Source organism: Aegilops tauschii, chromosome 1 (assembly GCF_002575655.3).
Source record: "Aegilops tauschii subsp. strangulata cultivar AL8/78 chromosome 1, Aet v6.0, whole genome shotgun sequence".
In the NCBI taxonomy this organism is placed as follows: Eukaryota; Viridiplantae; Streptophyta; class Magnoliopsida; order Poales; family Poaceae; genus Aegilops; species Aegilops tauschii.
The window spans coordinates 211,071,549-211,082,402 of record NC_053035.3 but is presented as its reverse complement, the minus strand read 5'-3'; positions in this window follow the sequence as shown (position 1 = coordinate 211,082,402).

The window sequence follows — 10,854 nt, the reverse complement described above, 5'->3', positions numbered from 1 at the left end:
CTTCACCATATTTGTGCCTAAGGGAGTGCATTGTGGAGTAGCAATTAGATGATGGGTTGTGAGAGTGACAGAAGCTTAAACCCCAGTTTATGCGCTATTCCGTAAGGGACCGATTGGATCCAAAAGTTTAATGCTATGGTTAGAATTTATGCTTAATACTTTTCTCGTACTTGCGGATGCTTGCGGGAGGGTTAATCATAAGTAGGAGGTTTGTTCAAGTAAGAAAAGCACCTAAGCACTAGTCCACCCACATATCAAATTATCAAAGTACCGAACACGAATTAAACCAACATGATGAAAGTGACTAGATGAAATTCCCGTGTACCCTCAAGAATGCTTTGCTTATCATAAGAGACCATTTTGGCCTATCCTTTGCCTCAAAAGGATTGGGCTACCTTGCTGCACTTTTGTTACTACTATCATTACTTGCTTGTTACAAATTATCTTGCTATCAAACTACTCTTGTACTTACAATTTCAGCACTTGCAGACATTACCTTGCTGAAAACCACTTGTCATTTCCTTGTGCTCCTCGTTGGGTTCGACACTCTTACTTATCAAAAAGAGCTACAATTGATCCCCTATACTTGTGGGTCATCAAGAGACGCGTGCGTCGTCATCGAGCAACGCCGCGACGACCCCCGCCGGACCGACGGGTGCGACGGCCTCAACGTCGACGAGCCTGCGCTTGGTGTTGGTGGGTGCCTACCTTTCGAGGTTGGCTGCCCTGCCTTTACACAAGAGCTGCGGCAAGTCCGTTGGCCATCTGTTCGTACGTTTAGGCCAGAGATACCTGAGAAGTATGACGGGAAGCTGAACCCGGCAGAGTTCCTGAGCATCTACACCATCGTTGTTCAGGCTGCCGGGGGAAGAGATGAGAAGGTGTTTGCCAACTACTTTCTTTTGGCCCTCAAGTCCAATGTGAAGTCTTGGCTGATGCACCTACTGGAGAACTCCATTTCATCATGGGCTGACCTGTGCCACGAGTTCATTGGCGCCTTCACTGGTGGTCATCAAGAACCCGGCAGGCCCAGCGACTTGCAGCTTCTCCAGTAGAAGGAAGGAGAAACCCTCCATAAGTATTTACAGAGATTCAGCAAAGTTCATAGAAATATCCCAAATATCCATCCGACAGCCGTAATAGCTGCCTTCCAGTCCAATCTGCGCAACCGTCATATTCGTTCCAAGATGAACGTGCAGTTGCCCAAGACTGTGAAGGAGCTTTACACACTGTTGGATAAGTGTGATCGGATGGAGGAGGGAAGAAAGTTGCCCAGAGAGGAAGATTGCACCAGTGTTGATTCAGAAGATGATGATGAATCAACCAGTCAGAAGAAAAGCAAGAAGCACAGTAAGAAGCAAAGAGATAAGGCAGTGATGACTGTTGAAGGATCTGGTATGCCTAGTACCGGCAAGAAGGCCAAAGCAGAGGTCCCGGCAAGGAAGCTGCCGCGTGCACTAACTGCCGGGAAGCCGCTGCTGCCGAGAAAGCTGGGAAAGGCGATGGGCCGTACTGCAAGATTCATCGGACCAAGGGCCACGACCTTCAAGAGTGTTACCAGGTTGAGTAGCTTGTCAAGAAACAAAGAGCAGAGTATGAGAAGCGTGATAAGGAAAAAGGTCAGAATGTTGCTGGCGGTAAGGGCCGATGTGGTGAAGTAAATCGCCCCAGCAAACCCTTCCGGAACCAAGGAAAGCCCGCCAAAGCTCGACAGAAGGAAACCTGTGATGATGAGAGTGATGGAGGGGACGAAGAGGAAACTAGTGAGTAGGAGTTTCAGAAGGCCACCTACGCCCTGTGGGTTGACGGAGGTGCATCTCTGCACACTTCTCACCGCCAGCTCAAACAGTGGGCACGAGAAGTCAATGTCGTGGAATCAGCGCCAGAGGCCCGGAAGCCGCTCAAGTGGTCCCGCACGCCCATCATCTTTGACAAGAAGGATCATCCTAGCCGTACCACTGCGGTAGGATGTTTGCCATTGTTGGTCTCCCCAACAATTCACAACCTCAAGGTCACAAAGATGCTGGTGGACGGCGGGGCCGGGTTGAATCAGATTTCCCCGGCGGTCATCAGCAAGCTTCAGATAGGAGAAGAAGAGCTAGAGGTTACCGACACGTTTCAAGGAGTTAATCCCGGCAGGAGCCATCCTAAGGGAAAGATCACGTTGCTGGTAACTTTTGGGGGAGAACTGAACTACAGGACTGAGAGGATTGTGTTTGATGTGGTTGATCTCCCCCTGTCGTACAATGGGATTCTTGGACGCCCGGCCCTGGCTAAGTTCATGGCGGCATCCCACTATGCCTACAACACATTGAAGATGCCTGGGCCACTGGGAGTCATCACCATCCCATCAGATGAGAAGGATGCAATCATTTGTGTGGACAAGATGTACAGGGACGCGGTTGCGGCAGAGACAGCTGCAGCAGCAGCTCCCACCAAGTAAAGGAAAGAAGGGAGATTGTAGGGACTCCGGCAAAGAGTCCGGGAAGCATGCCCCCACCGAGTGCACGACACCTGTTGACGACGTGCCGGAGTGTTCTAACAGCAAGAGATCTAAGGTCGCTGCACCCAAGTAAAGAAGGTCCCGACAGGGCTGGCTGGTGTTGATGGTACTTTCACTATCAGGGCCACCCTCGATGACAAATAGGAAAGCGCGCTTGTTGCCTTCCTACGGGCGATTATCGATGTGTTTGCCTGGCAACCATCTGATATCCCCGGTGTTCCCAGGGAGATAATCTAGCACCACCTTGCTGTCTGCCCACATGCCTAACCTGCCAAGCAGAAAGTCCGGAAGCAGGCCTTAGAGAGATAGCAGTTCACTGCGGAAGAGATCAAGAAACTTGAGGCAGCTAGTTTGGTCAGAGGAGTACTGCACCCCACGTGGTTGGAAAATCTAGTGGTGGTCCGGAAGGCTAATGGGAAGTGGAGGCTTTGCATAGATTTCACAGATCTCAACAAGGCTTGCCCGAAAGACCCATTTCCCTTGCCGCCCATCGATCAGATTGTGGATTCCACTTCAAGTTGTGATTTTCTCTCCTTTCTGGATGCATATTCTGGGTATCACCAAATCTTCATGTCCAAGGAAGATGAAGAGAAGACATCGTTCATCACTCCATGTGGTACGTACTGCTTTGTCCGCATGCCATTCGGATTAAAGAGTGTCGGGTCCACTTTTGCAAGGGCAATCCAGATCGGTTTTGAGCCACAGTTACTCAGAAACATAGAAGCCTATATGGATGATATTGTGGTCAAGACCAAGGATAAGGCCACCCTTATTCGAGATTTGGAGGAAACATTTGATAATCTGCGCAAGATCAATTTGAAGCTCAACCCGGAGAAGTGTGTATTTGGTGTTCCCTCCAGCAAGTTGCTTGGGTTCTTTGTATCCCATCGCGGAATCGAAGCCAACGCCGACAAGATCAAGGCCATCGAGTAGATCCAAGCACCAAGGATAGTTAAGGATGTGAGGCGCCTGACGGGATGTGTTGCCACGCTAAGCAGATTCATCTCCAAGTCTGCCGAGCGCGCCCTATCGTTCTTCAAAATTTTGAAGAAGGCCGGCCCTATGAAGTAGACCCCAGAAACAGATGCAGCTTTGCAAGAGTTGAAGGCCTACTTGTCCTCTGTGCCTAACTTGGTTGCTCCCAAACCCCAGGAGTCGTTGTTGCTATACTTGGCGGCAACCAACCAAGTGGTCAGTGCGGCCTTGGTAGCGCAGCGAGAAGTGGATGAGGCAGAAAGTGAGCAGAGACTGGCAGAATCAGAGAAGGGCCAGGATAGCAATGAGCACGATAGCGAGAGCAACCCCAAGGACGCGGCAAGGAAGAAAGTGGTGCAGCACCCAGTGTACTTCGTCAGCTCCTTATTACAGGGGGCTAGATCGAGGTACTCTAGCGTGCAGAAGTTGATCTTTGGCCTCATCATGGCCTCAAGGAAACTTCACCACTACTTCCAAGCCCACGATATCACGGTTGTTACTCGTTTCCCGTTGCAAAGGATACTACGAAACCTTGAGGCTACCGGTAGAATAGTGGAGTGGGCTTTGGAGTTATCCAGCTTTGGTTTGAAGTTTGAGAGCACATCAACTATTCAGAGCAGGGCGTTGGCAGAGTTTATTGCAGAATGGGTGCCAACCCCTGATGAAGAAGTGACAGAGACAGTTATCCCCGGCAAGGAATCGCCCCAAGAATGGATTATGTATTTTGATGGTGCTTTTTTCCTACAAGGTGAAGGAGCTGGCGTCCTTCTTGTCGCCCCCTCCGGGGAGCACTTGAAGTACGTCGTCCAAATGCATTTTGGCCGGGAAGAGGCAACCAACAATACAACTGAGTATGAAGGGCTCCTTGTCGGGCTCAGGATCGCAGCTGAATTGGGAATTAAGAAGCTGATTATTCGAGGGAGATTCACAGCTTGTGGTGAGACAAGTCAACAAGGATTACCAAAGTCCATTGATGGAGGCATACGCCGAGGAAGTGAGGAGATTGGAGGAGCGCTTTGACGGATTGCAAACAGAGCACGTACCCCGTGCGGAAAACAGCATAGCTGATCATCTGTCAAAGTGTGTTGTGCAGAAGCTTCCTGTGGAACCAGGGACTTTTGTTCTCCATCTCACTCAGCCCTCCGTATCCCCAGCAACAATGGCCCGAAAGAGGAGAAAGTTGGACTACGGTAAGCCTCCCCCGGTAGAGTCGTCCGCTCCAGGCAGAGACCCTGCCAGAAGCAACTCCTCACAGCCTGCCGGACCACCCCCTCCAGCCGGGCCCATGGACCCTGTGAACGAGGCTGGTGCTCCTGCAGCAGAGGAGGTGTCGCTAGTCCTCGTTCCCGAGCCCCAGGCTCCAACTTGGGCAAGGCACATTGTCCACTTCCTCCAAACCGGAGAGCTTCCCGGCGACCAAGATGAAGCTGAAAAAGTAGCCCGGAGGGCCAGTATGTATCAGTTTGTCGATGACACTCCGTATAGAAGGAGGCCCAACGGTGTGAAATTGAAGTGTGTCTGTCGGGAAGAAGGAAAGGAACTGCTGGCTGAGATTCACAGAGGAATGTGCGGCTCCCACATTGGATTTAGGGCATTAGTTGGGAAAGCATTCCGGCAAGGATTCTATTGGCCCACAACCCTCCAAGATGTGGTCGAGCTAGTCACGAAATGTGAAGCCTGCCAGTTCCATTCCAAGAAAACACACCTGCCTGCCCAAGCCCTTCAAACAATCCCTCTATCATGGCCATTTTCGGTCTGGGGGCTCGATATCCTCAGGACCTTCCCCCGAGCAATCTGGGGCTTTGAATTCTTGTTCGTTGCCATCGACAAGTTTACAAAGTGGCCAGAAGTGACTGCCATGAGAAAGGTGACTGATCAGTCAGCTATCAAGTTCTTGAAAGAATTGGTGTGTCATTTCGGAGTTCCGGCAAGGATCATCACCGACAATGGCACCAGTTCACGAGCCACACCTTCATGCAATATGTTCATGCCCTCGGATGCAAGATCTCATTCGCCTCTGTAGCACACCCCCGGAGCAATGGACAAGCTGAGAGGGCAAACGCTGAAGTGCTGCGTGGACTCAAGACAAGAACTTTTGATACGCTGCAGAAGCACGATAGGCGGTGGATCGAGGAGCTGTCGATAGTTCTTTGGTCCCTCAGAACGACACTAAACCGAGCTACCAGGCAGACTCCCTTCTCCCTGGTCTACGAGGTAGAAGCAGTTATCCCCACGGAACTCATTTACGGGTCGCCTCGAGTGCTTGCCTACGACGAAGTAGCGCAAGATCAGCACTGGCGTGACGACGCTGTGCTAGTCGAGGAGAACCGTCTCCGGGCTGCTACGCGTGCTGCATGCTACCAGCAAGCCCTGCATCGCTATCATAGTCGCAGGGTTCACGCCCGGTGTTTGAGGAAGGTGACCTTGTACTTAGGCGCGTTCAGTCCGCCAAGGGTACAAACAAGTTGTCACCAAAGTGGGAAGGCCCTTACCGGGTAGTACAAGTCACCAGACCTGGCGCAGTCCATCTGTAGACCGGAGATGGCACTCAATTGCAAAACTCATGGAATATTGAGCATCTCCGCAAGTTCTACTCGTAAGGCGCGGCTGTCGGGCCCTGCCCGGTACCCACCCTTTTGTACAGGCCTTGCCTCAGTTGCATGTAACCCCTTGTACAAAGCCGGGGCGATGACCCCGTGTAAGAGAAAATAAAGAAGCGCTGTGGGGGGCCCGACCAGGATTGCATGCATGCATGAGCATTCCAAAGATCACTGCATAAGCATTTCATGAGCATTTGCATATGCATATATATAGGATCACATCCTGCATTCATTCTCATCTGCATGAAGCTGCAGGTTCTTGCTGTGGACTTGGCTTCGACAAGGAGTTGAGAAGATTGCCCGGCACAGCGATCCCCGGCAAGCCAAACAGATAAGTTTTACCTCATGTCCATTAGTGTTCTGAAGGCTATAACTTGAGCATGAGAAAGCTTCGCCACGCTTTTGAGACTTAGGTGCTCCCATCCATGACTCGAATGCTGCTTCGGTCAGGATGGTCGCAGTGGCCTTTGGTAAAAATAAGTTGGCGAGGGGCTGGTCCCTTTGTCTGTCACCCAGTAGACGTAGCTCTCCGGCAGACAAAAAGGGTGCCGGCAGGATAGCCTGCCGGGGAAAACTCGTTTATTTATGTTAAAGAGGCATCTCGCCTCTGCATGGACATACACATGCACGGGTTCCCGGCAAGGTTCATCTTTTTCATTAATATGCTAATACAAGTACAAGCATTACAGAACACAAGCATGGACTCGAGAGATTACATTATTAAAATTTGGCAAATGCCTACTGATTTATGATTGAAAAAAGATAAGTGCCCCGTAATGCCTTTGCCCCTGTCCATATCCTACAGGAAGAGGTCGAAGAGACCGGAGGCGGGCACAGCTGGGATTCGGCGCCTCCCCGGGATCAGGACGATGCCGCTCCCCAGCAAGGAGGAAGAAACTGAAGGGCAGGCGTAGATGGTGACGCTGCCGGAGGACCAGATGGGAGGCACGGAGTCACCGGCAAACATGACTCATCGGAACGGTCGTCCCCGTTCTTAACACGTCGTGGGTTGCCGCTGCCGTCCGCATCACTACCACCCGAAGACCTCAGCGCGGCCATCACGTCGGACGCCATGCTCTTTGGGTCCTCCCACAGAGAGCATGGTCGTCCCCAGGAGCCCTGACGTTAGAACCACCGCACGTCCCGGAGACGTATGAGGAAGCAAGGAACCTTCCTGCACGACGGGAAGACGACACCCGGGAGGAGCCAGATTCGCCCCTATTAGCAATGAATCTCTTCCATGGCTCCTCCCCAGCGCCGCAAGGGGGAGAAGAATGGGGAGCAATCGACTACCACGCGCCATGCCCGCCTCGAGCCGCGACATGGTGTCGTTCGCGTCCCCTCCCACTGAAGTCAACGCCACGGGCGGCCCGGCGGCAAACATGCCGGTATCGCCACTCCCGGCATTGTTGTCGTGCCGCCCGAGTCCCCCTTCCAGATCCGGGGGAAGCTTCAAGGTGGAGCTCGGAGCATGGCCCCAGACCCTTCTTTCCAGCATAACCAGCAGAAGCGGAAGATAAGAAGAAGAGGAATGCAAAGATGAGTGACTCCACCCTCCTCCGCCCCTCCCTTTTATAGGCGGGGCGAGGAGGGGGCTGCTCCATCAACGGGCGGCCACCGTCCTCCTCCGCCAATTCAAGATGACCGGGCCCTCACCTCGATGCTCTCCCACGCCACTGATACGTCTCCAACATATCTATAATTTATGAAGTATTCATGTTGTTATTTTATCATTCTTGGATGTTTTACAATCATTTTATAGCAACTTTATATCATTCTTTGGGACTAACCTATTGACCTAGTGCCCAGTGTCAGTTGCTTTTTCCTTGTTTTTACATCCCGGGAAATCAATATCAAATGGAGTCCAAACACCGCGAAACTCCACCGAGATTTTTTATGGGCCACAAGACTCCCGATGGGCCAAAGAAGCACCTAGGGGTGCCCCGAGGGGGGCACAACCCACCAGGGCGCGCCAGGCCCCCCTGGCGCGCCCAGGTGGTTGTGTCCACCTCGGTGGCCTCCCACACCCCCTCTTTGCACTATAAATTCCCAAATATTCCGAAACCCTTCGGGGTTACCCTAGATCAGAAGTTCCTCCGCCGCAAGGTCTCTGTATCCGCGAAAACCAATCTAGACCCCGTTCCGGCACCCTGCCGGAGGGGGGAATCATCTCCGGTGGCCATCTTCATCATCCTGGCGGCCACCATGATGAGGAGGGAGTAGTCCACCCTCGGGGTTGAGGGTTTGTACCAGTAGCTATGTGATAAATCTCTCTCTCTCGATCTCTCGATCTCTATCATGGGCTTTGTTAATATAGTCGGATTATATGATGTTTCTACCCTCTATACTCTTGTTATGATGAATTGAATCTTTACCCTTTGAAGTTTTGTCTTGTCGGATTGAATTTTCAAAGATGAGAACACATGATATATGTCTTGCGGTATGAATACTTGAGGTGACAATTGGGGTATCTTATTGATTCACTTGACATATGTTATGGCATTCAACTCGCGGATTCCCGTGGTGATATTGGGGTAATCTATGCATAGGGGTTGATGCACATTTTTCTTCGGTAGAAACTTCGGGGTCTCTTTGTAGTTCTTTGTGTGGATTGAGTATTATGAATATGAATTTGCTTTGGTGTTATTCTAGTACGAACTCTAGGATAGATCGAACGGAAAAAATAGCTTTGTGTTATTTTAGTACGAACTCTTGAATAGATCAAACGGAAAGAATAGCTTTGAGTTGGTCTCGTACCCTACAAACAATATCTATCTTTTGTTCTCCGCTAATAGGAACTCGGGAGTGATTCTTTATTACACTTTGAGGGATAATCATATGATCCAACTATGTTAGCATTGTTGAGAGTTTGCACTATCAAAAGTACGCATCCTAGGCCTCATTTTGAAGCATTGCAAAACCGTTTTTGTGACCATTTAATATTTGCTACCTTGCTATTTTTATTTATTCAGATTATAAAAATATATTTCTACCATCAATATTACACTTGTATCACCATCTGTTCACCGAACTAGTGCACCTATACAATTTGCCATTGTATTGGGTGTGTTGGGGACACAAGAGATTTCTTGTATTTGGTTGCAGGGTTGTTCGAGAGAGACCATCTTCATCCTACACCTCCCACGGATTGATAAACCTTAGGTCATCCACTTGAGGGAAAATTGCTACCGTCCTACAAAACTCTGCGCTTGGAGGCCCAACACGAGTCTACAAGAATAAAGTTGTGTAGTAAACATCAGCCACGCGCCTCCGTTACCTACCCCGCGCGATGCATGCAGCATATGTGGCCAAGGATAAGGGCGTGGTGGGAAGAGTGAATTGGCAGTTTCTACCCCGTGCGTTGTAGTCATTCACGGGCCATTACTGGAGCGGCCCCACAACTATTGGCTTTACACAACGCACGGGGAAACCGGAAACTGGCCCGGAATCAAGGCTAATGAAGAAGCAAAGAAGGCTTCAAGAAACCAGCCTCTTCAGCAACTCTCACCTGTGCACTTATTAGGCCCTACCCCGACGACGCTCAGCGGCGCGTTCGAGGCAGGCCCGGGGCTTCTATCGGTGCAACAAACCCTGGGTCTATTGCCCAGACTGTGCACATGCACGAGAACAAGATTGAAGCACCAGCCCAGATTAGAGTACAAGAACCCCGGAGATTCAAAGGACCAGCAGGCAGATCAGAAGGACCAAGATCAAACAAGAGAAGCAGGATATCGTCAAGAGAAACGCCTCCCTTGCCGGGAGGCGAGCCCGGCAAGGGGAAAAGCCACCCCCAGAAGTAAATAACCAAAGCGCCCCGGCAGGGCCTGCCGGGGCTCACGGAGGCAGAACCACCTCACCAACCACTCTACCACGACCCACGTCGTCGATCAGTGTGGTGTCAAGCCGCAAAGTGATTAATTGGCAGCCATTCGGCACATGGCAGCCAATTCCTATAGGAGAAACCCATAGATGACACCCGTCCTGCGACGTGTCAAGCAAGCAGGTGCGGAGCTGGCAAGATAGCCCGGCAAGCCTTGCCGGGTAACCAACGATGTGACACTAAGCGGTGCATTTAATGCACCCTGTCAGCCCACAGAGTTAGGTATGATAGCACTGTTTGCTATCTTATCAGTGCGTAATGACTACTTTGCCATTGTGGTTACCCCTTGATCTATAAAAGGAGGCCAATGGCAACCGTAGAAAGGGTTAGAAGATTGGATAACTCACACCCCCATACGTGCGTAGTCGCTGCTGCCCCGAGGCAACCCCTGCTGGGCAAGTGTACTACGCTCCACCACCACCTTTCCACCATCAATCCACCAAAGAGAGAGTAGGCTTTTACGCCTCACGGCGGCCCGAACCTGGGTAAAATTGCATGTGTGATCTCTACCGTGCTGCCCCACGCTCGTTTGCTCTTTGTGCAACGCGTCGCCCCGCTGCCAAACCAGCAAGGGGCCTCCTAGTCCCATAGGTGGCCATGGTTTCCCGCGACAAACAGCAAGAAAAAGAAAACAAAATGACATTCCCAGAATAGCACACATCATGTGAAGAAGCAAAAACTTAGGATCAACCGATACTAACCGATAATTGTTGATGAAGAAAGGTGGGATGCCTACCGGGGCATCCCCAAGCTTAGATGCTTGAGAATTCTTGAAATATTATCTTGGGATGCCTTGGGCATCCCCAAGCTTGAGCCTTTGTGTCTCCTTAATTCCTTTTATATCACGGTTGCCCTAAATCTTAAAAACTTCATCCACACAAAACTCAACAAAAACT